This window comes from Arctopsyche grandis, chromosome 9 (assembly GCF_051622035.1).
Source record: "Arctopsyche grandis isolate Sample6627 chromosome 9, ASM5162203v2, whole genome shotgun sequence".
Classification (NCBI taxonomy): Eukaryota; Metazoa; Arthropoda; class Insecta; order Trichoptera; family Hydropsychidae; genus Arctopsyche; species Arctopsyche grandis.
The window spans coordinates 6,204,957-6,227,467 of NC_135363.1; the positions used below are offsets into that span (position 1 = coordinate 6,204,957).

General features: G+C 38.1%; 5 non-coding genes across 5 annotated transcripts; 2 read left to right on the top strand and 3 right to left on the bottom strand.

The window, feature by feature from the left end:
* Nucleotides 1-4,304: 4,304 nt before the first annotated feature.
* LOC143917505 (U2 spliceosomal RNA) lies at nucleotides 4,305-4,497 on the bottom strand. Its single transcript, XR_013261067.1, has one exon. It is a non-coding gene; the product is annotated as a U2 spliceosomal RNA (small nuclear RNA).
* Nucleotides 4,498-12,764: 8,267 nt separating this feature from the next.
* LOC143917495 (5S ribosomal RNA) lies at nucleotides 12,765-12,883 on the bottom strand. Its single transcript, XR_013261060.1, has one exon. It is a non-coding gene; the product is annotated as a 5S ribosomal RNA (ribosomal RNA).
* A 768-nt stretch (nucleotides 12,884-13,651) lies between these two features.
* LOC143917507 (5S ribosomal RNA) lies at nucleotides 13,652-13,770 on the bottom strand. Its single transcript, XR_013261069.1, has one exon. It is a non-coding gene; the product is annotated as a 5S ribosomal RNA (ribosomal RNA).
* Nucleotides 13,771-16,864: 3,094 nt separating this feature from the next.
* On the top strand, nucleotides 16,865-16,983 carry LOC143917499 (5S ribosomal RNA). The gene has a single exon (XR_013261064.1). It is a non-coding gene; the product is annotated as a 5S ribosomal RNA (ribosomal RNA).
* Nucleotides 16,984-18,094: 1,111 nt separating this feature from the next.
* On the top strand, nucleotides 18,095-18,287 carry LOC143917506 (U2 spliceosomal RNA). Its single transcript, XR_013261068.1, has one exon. It is a non-coding gene; the product is annotated as a U2 spliceosomal RNA (small nuclear RNA).
* Nucleotides 18,288-22,511: the final 4,224 nt, after the last annotated feature.

Genomic DNA, 22,511 nt, shown 5'->3' on the forward strand with positions numbered 1-22,511 from the left:
AGCGTTCCAGTAGACGATCTTGAGGTATCGAGTCATTTGTGTTGTTGTGTAAGTAGGGCTAGGATTGACGACATCATCAACTGCATTTGATTGAAGCTTTCAGTCGTCCAGGGGGTTGAGTTTTGGTTAGACTGGTTCGAATATTTTAGGCGGGGTGTCTAGGGTGGTGGAAGTTAGAGGCGGGAAGTTAGATTTGGTGTATGAATAGTGTGGTTGCTGTGGTTTTGGAGGTAGGAGGAGCGTGGGGTTTCGGGGTTGACGGGCGTTTTTCTTGGTTTTGTTGTTGGGGTTTGCGAGGCAGCCTCTGTAGCTGGAGATGTGAGGGCCTCTACAGCTGGTACAAGTTTGAGTGGGGTTTTTTACCTCACACTGGGTGGTCAGGTGTGGACCTGTGCATTTGATGCACATGAGGGCGACATGGCAGTTGTAGGAGCCATCCTCGGAGAAGTTTGGGTTAATGCCCCTTATGACAATTTTTAATGGCTTATCCTCCGTTAGGGGATGAGGGTAGAATTCGAGTTACGAGCAGTTCGGTGATATTACCTTATTCTTGGAATATACGGATGTAAACTTGAAACTTTGTTGATTAAATTGTCTGTATACTACATTGTAGTCCGATGGGTTCTTGAGGAAAATTGAGGCCACTTTTGGTTTAGGAGCAGCTGTTGGGGGAGCATTTGAGCCCGAGTTCGTGGACAGGTGAGCTGGGCGTGTGTTTTGTGTTGCTGAGGCAGTGGCACGAGTTGCCAATGGGGTGAGGGGTTGAGATGTGTGAAGGGTTTGATGGGGCTTGTTAGCCGACGCGGCGCTGGAGGCCGTTTTTTAGGTCGGTTGTCTCGTGTGTGTGCTTGTGGGGGAGTTATGAAGTGGAGGTTGTCGGAAATTTTTCCAGTTACGGATGCCAACGGGGCGGGGATAATCTTTCGGTTGTGGTTGACTTGAGTGTATTTATGGTGCGGTTCCAGGTGGGGACTTGACAGTGACCTCCATTGGATCGGTGTCATTTGAGTCGGAATCGGAAGTTTCGGAGAGGTTTGGGTTCAAGAGTGGCACGAATCTGTTGGCATTGGGCGTCTGTGATTTAGTTGAATTTGGTAGACTTACCTTTTTTCGTTTAATTGTTTTGCGAGTGGTTTGCTGAGAGGATGTGGTCGACTTTGTCAATTTCATCAGATTGATGGCGAAGGCTTCTTGGACAGCTGCTTGCTCGGCTTCGTGATTCGCTATTTGTAGCTTAAGGAGATCTCTAAGGGATTCGTTTTGTTCTCTTAGAGCCAGAAGTTCTTCCATAAAGTTTGCATACTTACTATCAAGGACAATGTCACTGTGCGTGTTGGCGGTTATAGCGCCGTTATCACTGGATTTTTGTGTCACTGTCACTGTCACTTAGGGTTTGTTTGTAGCTAGGGTCAGTATCACGTTCCCAGAGAGGGCGCGTCCGTGAGAGCCGAACCTTAGTTACATGGGGTTGGCGTTTGGGGTTTGATAGCGCAGGTAGCGCGGGTAGCGCGGGTCAGTGGCGTAGCGAAGGGAGGGGTCCGGGGGGTCTGGACCCCCCCACTTGGCGGAGCGCAGTCGGCGGCAAAATATCCCACTCCTGTTGAAATTGATCGGTTGATTGCGTCATTCAGTTAGCAGTTCGCTTTACTTTATGTTTATATGTTGTGATTTTATATTAATTAAATATAAATTATATAAATTATCTTGCCTTTTTTCCTGTCAAAACCCACCCCTTGACAAAATACTGGCTACGCCACTGGCGCGGGTAGCGATTGTGGCGACACGGGTGGTTGATAAGCACGCTCAACTCGCGAACAACTTGGTTGACGCGACGTGTCGTTCTGAAGTTGCAAAATGACCGATCCCATACACATTGTATGGGGTCACATTTCATCGGGCCGCACCCTGCAACATGTCGGTCTCTCGGGTAATAAAGCCCAACGACGGTTGATACCAGGTGAAGCCGTTGGTTCTGGTCGCATGGATTTTATGACCTGAACGACCGACATGCCGGACCCATCAACAAAACTCCATACAAAAAAACACGTCAACGACCGCACGAGCAATCTACGACATGCCTCTATTGTATAATTCGATCAATCTATGAGATAATTTCTCAATTAATTGCTCAATATATGAGGTAATTGAACTATAATTTGATTCATATATCATTTATTGCACGTAATAAGTTTGTTTAATCTATCGAGTACAATAAACATTAATTTTAAATAAAAACAACATAACAATGGAATTTGCCGGAGATCGAGGAAGAAGAGACGAAATACAATTAGTTAGAGAGAATTTAAAAAAAATGTGGTCTTCAAATTATGTGGATAATGTAAATACGTAACAGTGTCCTTGTGTATTTAACAATAGTTTTTTTTGAGGACTTTCGACACGTGCAACACTTGCATAGAGCTGCTGAAATAAATCTTCTGAACAATGATTTATAAACAGGTTATGTACTGTATCGCCTTTACTCATTGGCAGCGTTAACACTAGCGGTATCTACCGCGGTATTTGAGAGATCTTTCAAATACCGCAGATCGTACGTATGAGTAATAGCGTTCGAACACGCGGTATTTGATAGATCTATCAAATACCGCGGTAGATACCGCTAGTGTTAACGCTGCCAATGTATCATATTGATATCCCTAATATATATTATTTTAAATGGACAGGATTTGCCCGTGTCGTGTAAAATTAACATTTGAAATAATAAAGATGTTGAAAACCCTAATAAGTAAGACTTTTTCGACTTGCTTACGACGACAATTAAGCATGAGTCCAACTTCTTCTACGTCCATCTTGAAAATGAGCGGAATCTTGGTCGCTTTTGCTCTCTATAGTGAGTCTACAAATTATGTGTATAATATAAATAATAGTATCCTTGTGTATTTAACAATAGACAATAGCTCTAATACATATGTATATGTATATTATTTTAAATGGACAAGGTGTGGCTGTGTCGTGTAAAATTAACAATTGAAATAATAGAGATGTTGAGAATGCAAATAAATTGTAATTTATTAGGATTCTAGTAGCACGTGCGGCCGTCTCAGGTCGTCCCCGAGTTGAAAGGAAGGCCGCACTCGCAGACTTTCCAGCAACAAAACTCGTCAACAAAGTTGTTCGCGAGTTGAGTGGTGCGGCCCGGCCCTTTGAGAAATAGTTTAACCTCCGAGGTCAATCCATTTCTCTAATTCTCGGCATCCTGCCAAAGCTGCGTCCTAAAAATGCCTCGTATGCTGCGTACGGACCAAACCAACGACGATTTTGGTCCAACGTTTTAACCAGCAGGATTAAACCAGTAGCGTACAAAATACCGAAATAAAAATTATATTTAAAAATTGAAATCAAATATCAAAATTAAAAATATTATTATTATATTAAAATTAAATTCAGATATCAAAATAAAATTATAATCAATATATTAAATTTAAAATAAAATATTGAAAGTTAAAACAGAACATGCCCAATTTGTATAAATTTTCGAGATTGACCTAAAATTAGATCATCAACAATCACATACAGGTAATCCTCGACTTTTGTTTATCGAAGATGTTTTGACTTACGTAGATACGCACTAAGATCGAAAAAAAAATAAAAGAATTATTATTTTTACTTCCCCGTAATGCGCAGTTACTGAGAATATATCATGTGTTAGTATGGGTGACCGAGTGATGGTCCCAACCCGACCGGTTGTCGGTTTATCAAACGAAATTTTTTTAGTCTTCAATTTATCGGACAATGTCTTCAATTGTTTCTCTCATCGAAATAAATCGAATAATTAAATCCATCTCAGAGGTAAAATTTATCGGATAATTTGTGATTATTAATTTTATTTCGACGAAAGAAAAAAAAACCCTTTGACAAATCACCGACATTTTTTTTGTTAAATATTTTATTCGACGGCGAAACACAGTAGTGAATCGTGACGACTTATAAGAAACAATAACAAGGCTTTTTTCGCTCGTAATTATAATATTTCTCTGGTTGTAATGCGTGTCGTCGTAATTCAAAACATCGTTGTAATTCAAAACATCAACGATGATCTAATTTTAGCTCAATCTCGCTCGTTAGCTTAATTTTGATATTTAATTTCAATTTTTTTTATTTAATTTTTATTTCAATATTTTGTACGATACTGGTTTTAAAAGTTGGCCCAAAATCGTCGTTGGTTTGGTGCGTACGGACCAATAGAAATAAAATAACACCAGTTTTAGCAGGCATATTTACGGCGCAGCTTGGGAAGGATCCCGAGGATTAGAGAAATAGACCGACCTCCGAGGGCATATGAATAGTGAATGTGGGCCGATCCCGGCGGCACTGCAATGCCGGGCCAACCCGCGACAGGAGTGGAGCAAGCCCCGATCATCCCGTCACTTTCCAAAAATCAATTTAATATACTGGTCCCGCGATGCGGGAACTATCAGATATTAAGCTGATAAGAACAGATACTACACTTTGATCTTAGCCAACAGGCCGAGAAGCGATAACATTGTCTTTGTGGCTACATTTTAACGATAGTTTTCTCGGGTAGTGACACTCCCTTGACCTATCTATCGAACGTTTTATATAAGATCGATCTCTCGTTGATATTGTAGTGCGGGCTGGCGGCTGCACGCTTGTTGATCGTTTGTCAGGCTAGAACACTAAGCAAAATTAGTGCATCATCTGTGGGATATTGTCGGGGTTAGTGTGTTAGTGGGTGGTTAGCTGGTTTGGGACCGTTCGGTGGTGATTTGTTTAATTTAACTGAATGCTAGTTTTAGCCTATGCCCGTCTTCAAAATGTCGATGGGCCTTTGATTAAACGTGAGTTTGGTCTCACTGAGGGAGTTGATCAGGGGGTTGTCTATCTTGCCGAGAGACTTGAAGTAGTTCACGGCAAGTTTGTGTACGTGTTTGTCAAGGTAGTCAGTGTTTAGGTCGCTGTGAATAATAGTGTTTCTTGTGTACCAGTCATAGTTTCCCGCGGCACGCAAGAATTTGTTTTGGACAGTCTGTAATTTGAGTATTGATTTGTTGGAGATGGCTGTGTGAGCCCAGACGGGGCTCGCATATGTGATTTGTGGGCGGATGATGGATTTGTACAGCAAACACTTGTTTTTAAGCGAGAGTTTGCTGTTGTGTTTACATAGTGGGTAAAGCTTTGACGTAACTGCCCTAGCTCTACGCACCGCATTGGTGATGTGAGGTTTCCAGGTTAGTTTCTGGTCGATTATTACCCCCAGGTAGCGGGTAGACTTGGTCCAGTTGACTGGTTTGTCATTTATGATTACTGGCTTACCTGGTTTACGCCGTTTTTTACGTCTGGAGAAGAATATTGCCTGACTTTTATCCGGGTTGATTTTCATCAGCCATTTATCGTACCACGCTACAAGTTGGTCCGAGTACTTCTGGAGGGCAAGCGAGACTCCCTTGGGGCTAATGGAGCTTGCTAAGATGGCAGTGTCGTCGGCGTATTGCGCGATGTTTGTGTATCTATGGGTGGGAGTGGGTATGTCGTGTGTGTATAGGTTGAATAGTGTGGGGCCGAGGATAGAGCCTTGGGGAACTCCGGCGGAGATGTCCCGCTGGGTTGACATTTGGTCTTTCAATTTGACCTGAAATTTCCGTTCTCTTAGGAAGGATGCAATGGATCGAATTGAGTGGGGGGTGATGTTAGCGGCAATCATTTTATAAAGGAGGCCTGCGTGCCAAACTTTATCGAAGGCTTTGGAAATATCTAGGAAGATTGCTCCAGTGGACATGTTTCGGTCGAAGCCGTCTATTACGGTTTCAACGACTCTGTGTATCTGGTGAACTGCAGAGTGTTGAGGTCTAAAGCCAAATTGTGTTTTGGGAAGGAGGTCAATTTTAGCGATCTCGTTGTTGAGGTTTGAGATTAAAATCCGTTCCAGGATTTTACTCAGTGAGGAGAGCAAGCTGATGGGTCTGTAGCTTGTTGCGAGGGAGGGGTTCGAAAAGGGTTTTCTGATTAGGATGATGTTGGCAAGTTTCCATTGACTTGGAAAATAGCAGATTCTGTTGGTGGCGTTTAGTATTGCTGTGAGTGCAGCGATGGCTTTTTGAGGGAGTTCTTTTAGAGCTTTGTTGGAGATTCCATCCGGGCCAGGGGCCTTTTTAGCAGAGATAGTTTTAATGATTTTTAGGACTTCAAGCGGCGAAGTGGCGACAATGGGTACGGGGGCTGGATTTTCAAGGTAGCTATTGACGGAGCTTTCCACCTTTTGGCAAAAGTCGCTATGTAGGTTGGAGTTTGAGAGAGAAAACTGTTCCCGGAGACTGTCTGCTAGGGCTTCTGCTTTTTCGGTGGTGGAGTAGACGAAGTTGTCACCAACTTTGATCCTATCGATTCTATTGCCGTTGCTTCTGAATATTTTAGACAGTTTCCAGAAACCGTTATGTCCGTCTTCTAGCGCTCTGAGTTTAGTATCCCAGTTGTCGTTACGTAGTTGCCACAGGGCGTTTTTAACGTCTTGCTGAAGTCTATTCATTCGCTGTTTAAGGATAGGGTCTTTGTTCCTTTGGAATGCCTTCCTGGCTCTGTTCTTGAGGCGAATGAGATCGCGAATATCTGGGGGTAAAGCTTGCGGGTGCAGAGGGGAGTGAGGAGTGGTAGTGGTGCTGGCGTCCAAGGCTGATTGTATTTCATCGGTGATGGTATTAATGGCGGAGTCTATGTCTTGGGTGGTGTGAATCGAGTGGGGGTAAGATACGGTTTGATGAAGAAGAGTTGAGAATTTTTCCCAAGATATGGTGCTGCGGAGGGTGGGATTTATAGTGACGGGGGTGTTGGTGAGTTCTAGTATGACCGGATGATGGTCGGAAGAGAGATCGTTTATTACAGTCAAGGACTGCGCGCCTGGAAAATTTTGGGTTAGAACGATGTCTAGAATATCGGGTCTGCCCTTGAGGTTAGTAGGGATTCTTGTGGGTTCGTCTGGGGCCGTGACGGAGAGTTTTGGGTTTGAGAGTTGGGAGTAACTTAAAAGAGTTTTCCCATTTTTATTTGTGGTTCGGCTGTTCCATCTGGGGTGTTTGGCGTTAAGGTCACCTGCGGCAATGGTGGGTTTGTTGGTGTTAAAAATGTTGTCCAAGTCTGCGGTGAGTAAGTGTTGTTTTGGTGGGTTGTAGACTGCATGGAGGATGAGTGGGGTGCCTGTGTTAGTCCAAACTTCTACCGACGTCAGTTCTATTCCTGTGGTGATCGGCCGCGGGGCCAAGTTATGTTGGATTGTGTGTTTGATGAATATGGCTGTGCCGCCGGCGGCTTTGCCTATTCTGTCGTTTCTGTACGTAGTGTAGTTTGAGAAGTGTAATCGGTTACCAGGTTTGAGCCAAGTTTCGTTTACTAGCGCGATATCAATGGAGTGTTGGAGCAAAAATTGCTCGAATTCGACACGCTTGCAGAGTATACTGCAGGCGTTCCAGTAAACGATCTTGAGGTATCGAGTCATTTTTGTAGTTGTGTAAGTTGGGCTAGGATGGACGCCATCATAAACTGCATTTGATTGAAGCTTTCAGTCGTCCAGGGGGTTGAGTTTTGGTTCTGTGTTGTGTTGATTTGTTTAGGGGGGGTGACTATTTTAGGCGGGGTGTCTAGGGTGGTGGGAGTTAGAGGTGGGAAGTTGGATTTGGAGTATGAGAAATGTGGTTGCTGTGGTTTTGGAGGTGGGGGGAGCGTGGGGTTTCGGGGTTGACGGGCGTTTTTCTTGGTTTTGTTGTTGGGGTTTGCAAGGCAGCCTCTGTAGCTGGAGACGTGAGGGCCTCTGCAGCTGGTACAAGTTGGAGTGGGGTTTTTTACGTCACACTGGGTGGTCAGATGAGGACCTGTGCATTTGATGCACATGGGGGCGACATGGCAGTTGTAAGAGCCATGTCCAAAGCCCTGGCAGCGGTGGCACTGTGGTACAGTGTCACCGCGGCGAAGTGATTCTGTGCGTACGATTTGACCGAAGATGCTTGGGAGGTTGAAGAGTTTCTTCCCCTCTTCATCGCGTGTGGTCTCAATAGTGAACATGGGCATTTTTTGGGAGTTGCGTCGTGACTTCATTATCGTTGCTTTTGTGGCTTTGTAGCCAAGACGGTTCAGTTCAACGAGGACTTCATTTTCGGAAAAGTTTGGGTTAATGCCCCTTATGACAATTTTTAATGGCTTATCCTCCGTTAGGGGATGAGCGTAGAATTCAAACTTCTCAGTTACGAGCAGTTTGGTGATGTTACGGTAGTCGGTAATGGTGAGAGGTGAAATTTTCACCTTATTCTCGGAATATACGGATGTAAACTTGTGATTCTTGTAACCAAGTTTTCTGTATACTACATTGTAATCCGATGGGTTCTTGAGGAAAATTGGGGCCACTTTTGGCTTAGGGCCAGTTGTTGGGGGAGCATTTGAGCCCGAGTTCGTGGACTGGTGGGCTGGGCGTGTGTTTTGTGTTGCTGAGGCGGTGGCACGAGTTGCCAATGGGGTGAGGGGTTGAGATGTGTGAAGGGTTTGATGAGGCTTGTCAGCCGACGGGGTGCTGGGGGCCGTTTTTTGGGACGGTTGTCTCGTGTGTGTGCTTGTGGGGGAGTTATTAAGTGGAGATTGTCGGAAATTTTTCCAGTTACGGATGCCCACGGGGCGGGGATTCTCTTTCGGTTGTGGTTGACTTGAGTGGATTTGTGGTGTGGTTCCTGGTGGGGATTTGACGGTGACCTCCATTGGCTCGATGTCATTTGAGTCGGAATCGGAAGTTTCGGGGAGGGCTAAGTTCAAGAGTGGCGCGAATCTGTTGGCATTGGGCGACTGTGGTTTAGGTGGATTTGGTGGACTTACCTTTTTACGTTTCGTTGTTTTGCGGGTGGTTTTCTGAGAAGATGTGGTCGATTTTGTAAGTTTCATCAATTTGACGGCGAAGGCTTCTTGGGCAGTTGCTCGCTCTGCTTCGTGACTCGCTGTTTGCAGCTTAAGGACATCTCTAAGGGTTGCATTTTCTTCCCTTAGAGCGATAACATTGCGCAATTGGTGACCCCTTATAAGCTTTGCCAAAATGCTACACCTTGGATAAATCGCACGAGCCCGGTGACATCTACAGGTGACATACTTAAACTAACGTGCATCAAAATCGCGAGGGGACGAAAAGGAATCGGACGTCCTTACACCTGGCGCTAGCTTAGTAAATAAATATTATATCTTCTTCATTCAACAATAAATTTTAAAAAAACGCTTTGATTTTTAATTTGTGTCGATATTCGTACAAATTTACGTAAAAAATATTCGTACAAATTTAATGTTCAAAAATAAAATACTTATATAATAGCGCGAATTGCATCGGCTTATGATGATCTTAAAAAATAAGGGAACAACCACGTGATTGGTGCTTATTTTTAATCTTAAGAAAATCCAAAACGTGTAAAATTTGTAACTCTCAACATCAAATCAATTCTAGAATCGCCAGCATTTAGTATATTCATCAAATCATAGTATTAATAAAGTTTTTTGATTTACTTTTTATTGATGAATAATGAAAATAAATATTAAATTGAAAATTGGTCGCCGAGTTAGCTGTCGCCCAGTCGACTGTCGCTCAGTTGACGCAGGGCCGAAATAACGCAGTGCCCACCCGTCACGTCGCCCAGTAGTCGCAGTGGCGAGTAAAACCTGTCGACCGATCGTCCTCATCGCCCAATCGTCACGTACCGAATTTCGCCAACATGTCTAACTAGTGTTGGGCCCGTTGATTTCAACGGGTGGTTTCGAAAAGGAATTGAAACTCGAATAAAAATAAAGTTAAAGATATTGAATCGACTGGTTTCGGAAAGAAATTGATGCACGAATGACAAATTACGAAGTGATTACGAATTACGAATTACGTTTTGTGCATCGCCGTCCCCCCGACGCCTTTGCCCCCAGCGCCCCCGATGCCTCCGTCGCTCCGGGGCCTTCGGCCCCTGCGCCACCGACGCCTCCGGCGCCCCCAGCGCCCCCGATGCCTTCGGCACCCCGGGGGCTTTGCCCCCTGCGCCGCCGACGCCCCCAGCACCCCCGATGCCTTCGGCACCCCGGGGGCTTCGCCCCCAGCGCCCCCGATGCCTTCGGCATCCCGGGGGCTTCACCCCCAGCGCCGCCGACACCTCCGGCGCCCCCAGCGCCCCGATGCCTTCGGCACCCCGGGGGCTTCGCCCTCAGCGCCGCCGACGCCTCCGGCGCCCCCAGCACCCCCGATGCCTTCGGCACCGCGGGGGCTTCGCCCACAGCGCCTCCGACGCCCGGAGCACAAAAATGAAAAATATGAAAAAAATGAAAAATATGAAAAAAACTGAAAAAACTGAAAAAAATGAAAAATATGAAAAAACTGAAAAAATTAAAAAAATGAAAAAAAAAAAATTTCCCCATACTGGTTGATGGTTGATCGTCCGTCACATACAAATATACAAATATACAAATATATATATTTAGCGACAGTCCGTTTTTATATATAGTATGGTCCGTACGCACCAAACCAACGATGATTTTGGGCCAACTTTTAAAACCAGTAGCGTACAAAATATCGAAATAAAAATTAAATTAAAAAATTGAAATTAAATTAAATCAAAATTAAGCTAACGAGCAAGATTGAGCTAAAATTAGATCATCGTTGATGTTTTGAATTACAACAATGTTTTGAATTACGATGATACGCATTACAACCAGAGAAATATTATAATTTCTCTGATTACTGATTAGCGAAAAAAACCTTGTTATTGTTTCTTATAAGTCGTCACGATATACTACTGTGTTTCCCCCTTCGGAAATATTTTACCAACGACGGTTTTGGGCCAACTTTTAAAACCAGTAGCGTACAAAATATCGAAATAAAAATTAAATAAAAAAATTAAAATTAAATATCAAAATTAAGCTAACGAGCGAGATTGAGCTAAAATTAGATCATCGTTGATGTTTTGAATTACAACAATGTTTTGAATTACGACGATACGCATTACAACCAGAGAAATATTATAATTTCGAGTGAAAAAAACCTTATTATTGTTTCTTATAAGTCGTCACGATATACCACTGTGTTTCGCCGTCGATGAAATATTTAACAAAAAAAATGTCGGTGATTTGTCAAAGGGTTTTTTTTTTCTTTCGTCGAAATAAAATTTATAATCACACATTATCCGATAAATTTTACCTCTGAGATGGATTTAATTATTTGATTTATTTCGACGAGAGAAACAATTGAAGACATTATCCGATAAAATTTACCTCTGAAATGATTTAATTAATTGATTTATTTCGACGAGAGAAACAATTGAAGACTAAAAAAATTTCGTTTGATAAACCGACAACGTGCCGGGTTGGGACCATCGCTCGGTCACCCATACTAACACATGATATATTCTCAGTAACTGCGCATTACGGGGAAGTAAAAATAATAATTCTTTGATATTTTTTTTTCGATCTTAGTGCGTATCTTCGTAAGTCAAAACATCTTCGACAAACAAAAATCGAGGATTACCTGTATGTGATTGTTGATGATCTAATTTTAGGTCAATCTCGAAAATTTATTTAAATTGGGCATGTTCTGTTTTAACTTTCAATATTTTATTTTAAATTTAATATATTGATTATAATTTTATTTTGATATTTGAACTTAATTTTAATATAATAATAATATTTTTAATTTTGATATTTAATTTCAATTTTTAAATTTAATTTTTATTTCGATATTTTGTACGCTACTGGTTTTATCCTGCTGGTTAAAACGTTGGACCAAAATCGTCGTTGGTTTGGTCCGTACGCAGCATAACTAGAATTATTTAGAAATCCAATAGAAAGCAGGTATAAAAATTGTAGTTAATCCAAACAAACCCTAGATAACTACCGCCGAAGATTTCGAGTTTTGTAATGGTGTGTTTAGACTCTCTAATATATCTTGCAACAATCTTAATATATAATTTCGAAAGAGACTTTGTATGTAACTACATATGTAAGGTTTGGTTGGTAGCATCGTCATATCGATATCGATATGACGACGATATCGATATCGTTGAATATTATTTTTTTCGATTCAAATAAATTTAATAAAAAAACAAATGACAGTTTACTATTACATAGATTAGCTATGTTTAAGCTGTTTATATTAGAAACACAGAACGAAGCCGGGTAAAACCACTAGTATTAAATAAACAAAAGAAGTCTATTAATGAATGTATTTTTCCAAAACTAGTTCCATCTGCTTCATTGTTGTTAAAATGTAATGCTCACAATCTAAATGCCAAGCCACAATCTAAAATAATCAACAGTTAGGGATTTCCATCCAGAAACTCTGCTATGGTTATAAATTCAGAAATTCCGGTGTCAACCAGTCTTTATAAACACGGACACTTATTAATAAATTATTAGTTATTGTTATTACTAGAGGTAGGACCGGAAGCGTGCCGTTTATTGTTCAATTGTTGTAAATCCTTTGTAAAAAAGGTTCGGCAAACCTTTCACAATGCATTTACAACATTTGAACAATAAACAGCCCCCTCAGGGTCCGGGCTTTAGTTATTACACGACCCATGTTCAATGCATTTTTTTTCAATGCTAGCTGGAAAGGCTTAGCGGGTAGTATTTTTGTTTATTTTTTACATACTCAAAATATAACGCCTATCGGCGTATTCAGGCTCATGGACTTGTGGGCAAAACGTCGATCGGCGTTGGTCAGCATTCAAAGGGTTAAAAAGATTCAAGAAAATATATACATATAATGAATTAAAAATGAAAAAAAAAACGAACAAAAATGGGGCCAACGGCACGCGGTGTTCCCAAGCGGTCACCCATCCAAGTACTGACCGCGCCCAATGTTGCTTAACTTCGGTGATCGGACGAGAACCGGTGTATTCAACGTGGTATGGTCGTTGGCGAACGTAGGTCTTTTAAATATGTATCTTATACTTACTAATATAATAAAATGTTTTTATAATTTTGTTTTAAAAACAGTTTATTACTATTTAGTATTTATTATTTAATAACCTCTTCTTATTTTCTCGAAAAACTGTAGTAAAAAAATAAATGTATTTAATAAAACTGTAGTAATAAAATAATGTACTAAAATATAAATAAAATAAAAAGGCAATATTTCAACAACAAATGAACAAATATGTGAGATTTCATGATTATTATTTCAATCAAAGAGTTTTCAATGATTGGGGTTTCAATCAAAATTATAATAACCTCTTCTTATTTTCTCGATAAAACAAGTCTTCTGAGTGGAGGAAATGAGCTATAACAATAATCTTATTTATTAAATGGAAGTGCAGGGCTATGTGGTTTTTAGAACTAGGAAAAAAAACGCTTGTTAAACGTCAAGAAGGTCTACGTGCCCCGTTTTTAAAACGCGTTGTATACGATATTTTATCTCCAACGTAATGGCAGACGATACATTAACGTGTATTGATGACCAAAATGAGCAATATGGCAAAGTATGAAAACGATCGGATAAGAGATAAAAATGACCACTGACACGAAAGCCATGTGAAACGTAAAGGAGGTAAGTAATAATAAAAAGCTCGTTCAATTTTTATATAATAAAAATAGTAATAAAAAGCTCGTTCAAAATTTTTATATATTATAAAAATGGTAATAAAAAGCTTGTAAGAAGAAAAAATTTAAAAAAAAAAAACAAAAAGGGGGCCAACGGCACGCGGTGTTCCCAAGCGGTCACCCATCCAAGTACTGACCGCGCCCAATGTTGCTTAACTTCGGTGATCGGACGAGAACCGGTGTATTCAACGTGGTATGGTCGTTGGCAAACACTGGCATCCTCAATGTGAATCTCGTACTGATTATTTTTACAAGCCCTATCTATATTTTACTTCGCTAATCATTCAGGCAATATTTACTAAATCAATTTATAATAATAGTTTTTACTTTATCTACATATGTACGTAGTAACAATAGATGAAGTTTTGTTTCTTTTACAAATAGAATATTAAACTTGAGTTTTAAAATTTGACAAAGATGGATTTCCATTTTTTTAATTATTACAAGATTGGTCAATGTTAATCACTAACAGGCGCAAAGTTCTCTCAGCTGATGAACTTCCATACATTTCGTCCTCTGGGTTGAACAATCTCCTGTTTATAGGTTGTATCAATACTTTGTATCAATACTTTTTAATTTGTGTCTTAGTGTCTTATTGCTAGTCACCGGAGCCTGAGGGGGCCGTGTATTGTTCAAAGGTTGTAAATGCATTGTTAAAGGTTTGCCGAACAATGGATAGCACTGTGACTATCCTACCTCTACTTATTGCATACTGCAACAAGACACTTTGTCTAGGCGCACACGTGCTAAGGATAATGCAAGGTAAGAGTATCCTTTCTGCTAATTGCTATACAAACTCTCATAATTTATGGCTTTTAGCAAAAAAAAAGGTTGTTTTGAAATCTGTGCCGCTATTGCTATTGGTATATTTTACTTGGAAAACACCAAAAAAAAACATTGCACGTGTTACTTAGCTTTCTACAAAGTCTGACAAAAATGAATCTCTTCATAGCTAGTCTCGATACGACTTTGTAAGCAATCAGTTGAAAGTTGTAAACAGTTTTCGTATAAATTCAATATCGTTTGAATATTTGGTTTCCTATTCATAAAAATTATTTAACTTTCGTGTTAAATCGGTGTTTGTTCTTTTTTTTATTAAATTATCGTTTTCGAGTGTCGACGGAGTGGAGAAAAACAAAAACTTGTACACAGAAATTTGGTGAGTAAAATAATAATCAATTACAGTGAATTTGTAGAAAATCATTTTAAATAATATCAAAAAATATATTTTTAGATATACCCTGTACAAAAGAATGGCAGGAAATACAGACAAGCGTCAAAAACTTTTTATATAAATGATTATTTTATAAAATCAACAATCTGAACCTAGTGTAATAGAAAATTCATCGTTAATTAGTTGTAGTTCAAATGATTTAATTCTTGCAATATCAACATCGGGTTCAGCTACACCAGCAACTGAACCAAGTGATATAACTTGTGAAAACGACATTGGCATATATGTATGTACATACGAGTATGTTCAGAATTTAAAAAATCTTAGCGATTTAAAGAAAAATTGAACTTTTATAAAAACCATTTTCACCATCAATCTATTTCCATATTCGGAGCACAAAATGAGAGATAAAATTGTAGAAAGATATTTAAATATAAGGATATATATTTTATTGGATGATTTACTTGTACGAGATGAATTATGGTGAAGAAGATAATTCAGAATATGAGCCTAAAATTGATGGGGTAAAATTAGGGAATCCAGTAATAAAAATTTTGCTAAATAATAAAATAAATATAAATGATTGTGTTGGCATTTGTACCGACCGACACATGTAATATCATGATGTCCGAATTGCGAGGAGCTGTAACTCAAATTCAAAAATACGAGTATGCTCTACATTCAACTATGTAGAATACCATGTTTCAACCATCCATTAAATCTAGCCTAACTAGATAACCAAGCCACACTTGAACATGATAATATACCCGAAAAAGATGTTGATGAGCAGCAGCTGAGGTTGGAGGAAGACAAGCTAATTGCACTTGTTTTTTATTTCGAGTGTTTTTAACGAAACATCCATATCGATACTTATCTAAGCAGGTAGTTTTTTTAGGAGCTCCGTACATAGAAAGAAGAAAGCGAATTCCGAGTTGAATTACTGTTTTTAAAAACTTCAGCATATTGAACTAAATCTTGTTTTTCAAACATTTTAAAAACTGTTGTTTTACCTCTCCTGTGAAATGCAGATGTCGTATCACAGCCAGTTATTGCTTGTAAATATAGTACATGATTTTGACACTTTGCAAAAATAGATAAAAATAATATATTTCCGATTTATGTTGAGCTTTTCCAGGTTTTAAGAAGAAAATAGTTTTTTAGTTGGAGTTCGAGCAGTGAGTAATATATGGCTTCAGAGATGTATGTATATACGTGGCGTACTTATGCATATTATGACGATTACAACTTTTACAACTTTTTGAATCGTTATACCTCAGAAACGGTGGCTCTTAGGAAAAAAAGTATTGATACATTTTTTATAGATAATTTTATGATCTACAATTTTTGTATGAAGTAATTTTATGATAAAACTTACCGTTTTGCTGAAAATCGCGAAAAACCCATATTTTTGATCTTTGACCTCAAGTAAATTTTTTTCCAAGTACCAAATCGATGACGATTTTTGAAATGTCATTTATAATTATGTTTTGAACAATTTTTGTATCTTTGAATGACCGCTTGGGAACACCGCGTGCCGTTTGCCCCCTTTTTGTTTTTTTTTTTTATTTTTTTCTTCTTACAAGCTTTTTATTACTATTTTTATTATATAACAATTGAACGAGGTTTTTCCTAGTTCTAAAAACCACATAGCCCTGCACTTCCATTTAATAAATAAGATTATTGTTATAGCTTATTTCCCCCACTCAGAAGACTTGTTTTATCGAGAAAATAAGAAGAGGTTATTATTAGTCACCGGAGTCTGAGGGGGCCGTGTATTGTCAAAGTTTGTAAATGCATTGTTAAAGGTTTGCCGAACAAAGGATAGCACTGTGACTATCCTACCTCTAGTTATTATAATTTTGATTGAAACCCCAATCATTGAAAACTCTTTGATTGAAATATTAATCATGAAATCCCACATATTTGTTCATTTGTTGTTGAAATATTGCCTTTTTATTTTATTTATATTTTAGTACATTATTTTATTACTACAGTTTTTTCGAGAAAATGAGAAGAGGTTATTAAATAATAAATACTAAATAGTAATAAACTGTTTTTTAAACAAAATTATAAAAACATTTTATTATATTAGTAAGTATAAGACACATATTTAGAAGCCCTACGTTCGCCAACGACCATACCACGTTGAATACACCGGTTCTCGTCCGATCACCGAAGTTAAGCAACATTGGGCGCGGTCAGTACTTGGATGGGTGACCGCTTGGGAACACCGCGTGCCGTTGACCCCCTTTTTTTTTCTTTTTTTATTCATTATATGTATATATTTTTTTGAATATTTTTAACCCTCTGAATGCTAACCAACGCCGATCGACGTTTTGCCTACAAGTCCATGAGCCTGAAATACGCCGATAGGCGTTATATTTTGAGTATGTAAAAAATAAACAAGAATACTACCCGCTTAGCCTTTCAAAAAAAATGCATTGAACATGGGTCATGTAATAACAATAACTAATAATTTAGTAATAAGTAAAGAGTGGACCCAGAGCGCGCTGTTCATTGTTCACATGTAAATGCATTGTTAAAGGTTTGCCGAACCTTTTTTACGAAGCATTTACAATAATGGAACAATAGACGGCGCACTTCCGGTCCTACCTCTAGTAATAAGTGTCCGTGTTTATAAAGACTGGTTGACACCGGAATTTCTGAATTTATAACCATAGCAGAAATCCGTAACTGCTGATTATTTTAAATTGTGGCTTGACATTTAGATTGTGAGCATTAAATTTTAACAACAATGAAGCAGATGGAACTAGTTTTGGAAAAATACATTCATTAATAGACTTCTTTTGTTTATTTAATCCAATCTAATCCAATAGTGTTTACTATTGGATTAGCTTCTCGCTTCTGGATTAGCCGGCTTCTCTCGGTGTTTCTATGATTCGATGCTACCAACCAAACCTTACATAGTAACATACAAAGTATCTTTCGAAATTATACATATATTAAGATTGTTGCAAGATATATTAGAGAGTCTAAACACACCTTAACAAAACTCGAAATCTTCGGCGGTAGTTATCTAGGGTTTGTTTGGATTAACTACAATTTTTATACCTGCTTTCTATTGGATTTCTAAATAATTCTAGTTAGACATGTTGGCGAAATTTTCAGCGTGGCGGACTTTCAACAGAAAAGACTAGAAAAGAAAAGGGTTAACAAATATTGGTTCCCTGAAGCATTATTCAGCGGCAAGAAAATTTATACATTTTTTTTAAATTTATTGTTGAATGAAGAAGATATCATATTTTATTGTCCTGTAGATGTCACCGGGCTCGTGCGATTTATCCAAGGTGTAGCATTTTGGCAAAGCTTATAAGGGGTCACCAATTGTACAATGTTATCGCTTCTCGGCCTGTTGGCTAAGATCAAAGTGTAGTATCTGTTCTTATCAGCTTAATATCTGATAGTTCCCGCATCGCGGGACCAGTATATTAAACTGATTTTTGGAAAGTGACGGGATGATCGGGGCTTGCTCCACTCCTGTCGCGGGTTGGCCCGGCATTGCAGTGCCGCCGGGATCGGCCCACATTCACTATTCATACGCCCTCAGAGGGCACCCTATTTCTCTAATTATCAGGATCCTTCCAACTCTGCGCCCTGAAGATGTCTTCTGGTGTTGTTTTATTTAATTAAAACAACACCAGTTCTAGGAGGCATTTTCAGATCGCATTCTTGGCAGGATCCCGAAAATTGGAGAAATGGATTGACCTCTGAGGTTAAACTATTTCTCTAATTTCCCGCTTGATGGACGATACCGAAAGTGTGTTGCTGAAATCTGTGTTGGGGATGTATGTATTTTGGGGATTTTTTGAACACCGTTAGTCCTACCGAACTGAAACTTAGTATCGGTTACTGAAATTCTTATCGACACGACGTAAGTTTTTTTTCAAATTTTTAAGTTGTCTTGTAATGGTACCTCCCCTTATACGTATCCTCTTTTTTTTAATTCAATTTTTTGAAATAAATTTTCTCCCAAACTACTAACTGAATCGGACTGAATTTTTTTATGGTCCGTACGCACCAAACCAACGACGATTTTGGGCCAACTTTTAAAACCAGTAGCGAACAAAAAATTAAATAAAATAAAAATTGAAATTAAATATCAAAATTAAGCTAACGAGCGAGATTGAGCTAAAATTAGATCATCGTTGATGTTTTGAATTACGACGATACGCATTACAACCAGAGAAATATTATAATTACGAGCGAAAAAAACCTTGTTATTGTTTCTTATAAGTCGTCACGGTAACTACTGTGTTTCACCGTCGATGAAATATTTAACAAAAAAAATGTCGGTGATTTGTCAAAGGGTTTTTTTTTCTTTCGTCGAAATAAAATTAATAATCACACATTATCCGATAAATTTTACCTCTGAGATGGATTTAATTATTTGATTTATTTCGACGAGAGAAACAATTGAAGACATTATCCGATAAAATTTACCTCTGAAATGATTTAATTAATTGATTTATTTCGACGAGAGAAACAATTGAAGACTAAAAAAATTTCGTTTGATAAACCGACAACGTGCTGGGTTGGGACCATCGCTCGGTCACCCATACTAACACAGATATATTCTCAGTAACTGTGCATTACGGGGAAGTAAAAATAATAATTCTTTGATTTTTTTTTCGATCTTAGTGCGTATCTACGTAAGTCAAAACATCCTCGACAAACAAAAGTCGAGGATTACCTGTATGTGATTGTTGATGATCTAATTTTAGGTCAATCTCGAAAATTTATTTAAATTGGGCATGTTCTGTTTTAGCTTTCAATATTTTATTTTAAATTTAATATATTGATTATAATTTTATTTTGATATTTGAATTTAATTTTAATATAATAATAATATTTTTAATTTTGATATTTAATTTCAATTTTTAAATTTAATTTTTATTTCGATATTTTGTACGCTACTGGTTTTATCCTGCTGGTTAAAACGTTGGACCAAAATCGTCGTTGGTTTGATCCGTACGCAGCATTACATGTACTAGAAATAATAATTTTTATAATTATATATTTTTTTAAATATTTTTATCTGAACCGGAAGTAGTACTTTTACTCTAGAGCAGCGTTTCACCAAGAGAACTTGGTGGTACGCGGTGGATGGTTGGTGGTACGCGAAAAAAAATCAGTAATGGCGGACATGCAGGAATGAATGATTTACAATCATAATAAAAATAGAAATATTTTTTATATCTAATATATAATTTCGAAATGGGACTTTGTAAGTTTGTATCTTTGTTTGGGAACTTCGGAAACAAAATAAAATTTCCATGGCAACAATTCAATTGGTTGAATATTATATTTTTTTCTATTAGAATATATTTACTATTAGATTCGCCATGTTCAAGCTGTTTATATTACCGGGTGAAACAACTAGTAATTAATAAACATTATCTTAATTAGTCATCGTCGACGTCAATATGTACAGTCGATGATCGAAAATCTGGTAATTGATACGTTTTCCTCAGATCCGGCATGGATTTTGGAGTGCATTTGTAAATTTACCGCGTTCACGCTCCAATAAATAAATAACTTGAATTTGACACTTGAGAACAGTTCGATAATAATCTTTAATGTTGCAGATAAAATTGAAAGTACATATGATTAGAAAATTAGATTTTTGGAATTTATGTATCGAAGATTTGTTATAGATCAAACTGAAGTATTTGAAACTGATAGATCAAACTGAAGTATTTGAAACTTTACATAATACTGAAAACAAGAGTAGTATGTCTCGTGATATATGTACGTGAAAAAATAATTGAATATTTAATAGGGCTGAAATCGTCTTTTACGCAGTCCTTCCCCAAACCTTAAGAAGCAAACAATTTGATTTCAAACCCCTTTGATAATGAAAATTTTCGGACAGCTACCAAGGAAAAGGAGAACTTGATTGAACTTTCAAATTATAGCATTTAAAAACAGAATTCGAAATAAATAAGCTTATTAATTTTTGGCTAGGTATTAGTGAAGAATATGAACAGCTTTATGACATAGCGCTTAAATTTCTGTAGCCGTTTACTAGCACTGAACTGGTTGAGAGAGCTTTCTCTTCATATGTTTTAATAAGACAAATATAGAAATTGATTGAAACCAGCTCCAGACTAAGGGTAAATTTCGCATCAGTTGAACCAAATTTAAAAAAACTAAGTACAAGGATCTCATCAAATTTATTTTGTAAGGAGATTTTATGAATAGAAAACATATTATATGTACTTTGTAATTTTGTGTTTTCATTAAAACCATTTATCAATAATAGAAGTATGACAGAATAGTAGATAAATATATAAAACTTTGAGCATATTATAATTGTGACTCCGCAAATCACTTTTTTCTACAAAATTTCTTACCAAAACAGATCTACATATGCTACATATCCTGTATTCACATTCCTTACCATGCAAATACTATATATAATAATTACACTTGCAAAAACAAATTTCATGAAATACAATCATTTTTATATGGTGGTACAATTTAGCGCTATGTACTACCAAGTGGTACGGGAGTCAAAAAAGGTTGAGAAATGCTGCTCTAGAGAATCGAGGTTTTTTATGTTTTTTTCAAAAACCTTCTAATTAGGTTTTTCTATCAGTTTAAGCTTAATACCAAGTTATGTATAAAATTTGGTAAGCATCCATCGACCGGAAGTGGCAGTTTACTCTTGTTCGATTTTTCTTCCACTATTTTTTTCGACCCCTTAAACATGTGTGATCTTCACGAAAAAATTCAAATATAATTCTTGTATCAATGTGATGAAAATAAAAAAATCATTAAATTTAATAAACCGGAAGTGGGATTTTTTCCTCGTAAAACACTTTTAATTCATTCTGAAGCTTTTCTTTATCTAGAATTGGATATGATTCAACGGTTAGTAGCAGATCTTCCATTGGCATTTTCTTTCTGTACTTTTAAAGCGAAAGCAGAAGGAATGAGAAAAAGTGACAGGTGCCGGGCGCGCGCATACGACGCAACACGAAACACTGTCGGGAGTGGCAGTACGAGACCAAGCTTCTGGCTGCGAGCGCCCTCCCCGCGCCCCTCCTTCGCCCACTCGAGCATATTCCATCGAAAACCCTACTGCCCAAAATCATAAACGATGCCTCACTTTCTGATATTAGTACCGCGGTGTATGATCATTATTGGATGTATCAGTGTGCGTGCGAGCTTAATACACGCTCAAATTGTATTGATATTTTCATATATTTGACACGTTGACTTTGATGCAATATATGTACATACAAACATTCATTGAATTTTGTTAATGAACCAATCAAAGCAACGGCGATGTTCATCATTAATTATGACACCGACAAATTACCTTTCACATTTGACAAAAGTGCATCGACTACACAAATCTAACACGTTGAATAAACGCAAAACTATAGTGGCATAATGAAAATGTGGCACTTGTGACGCTCACAATGCGGCAATTATTATCGTTTGATACGACCCAGATGAACGGGATGCGAACACAATTATCGATATATTTAATAATAGTTCACGCAACCGAGCCACTGTTTGTTTACCTGTGTGTACACATATATGTACTTTGTGGATGGAAAAATAAAAGTGTGGGAAAACGCACGTACGCTTTACAAAAATATAGGATGGTTAGTGGGTATTATGCAGTATGGATAACCATTGACGAATAGAAAAACCAACTGTAAACGGACCGTACCCAATTGTGTGTGAGTATCGATTCACGTTCGGTTCGATTATGTGAAAATTATGGCCGTTATGTGTGTGA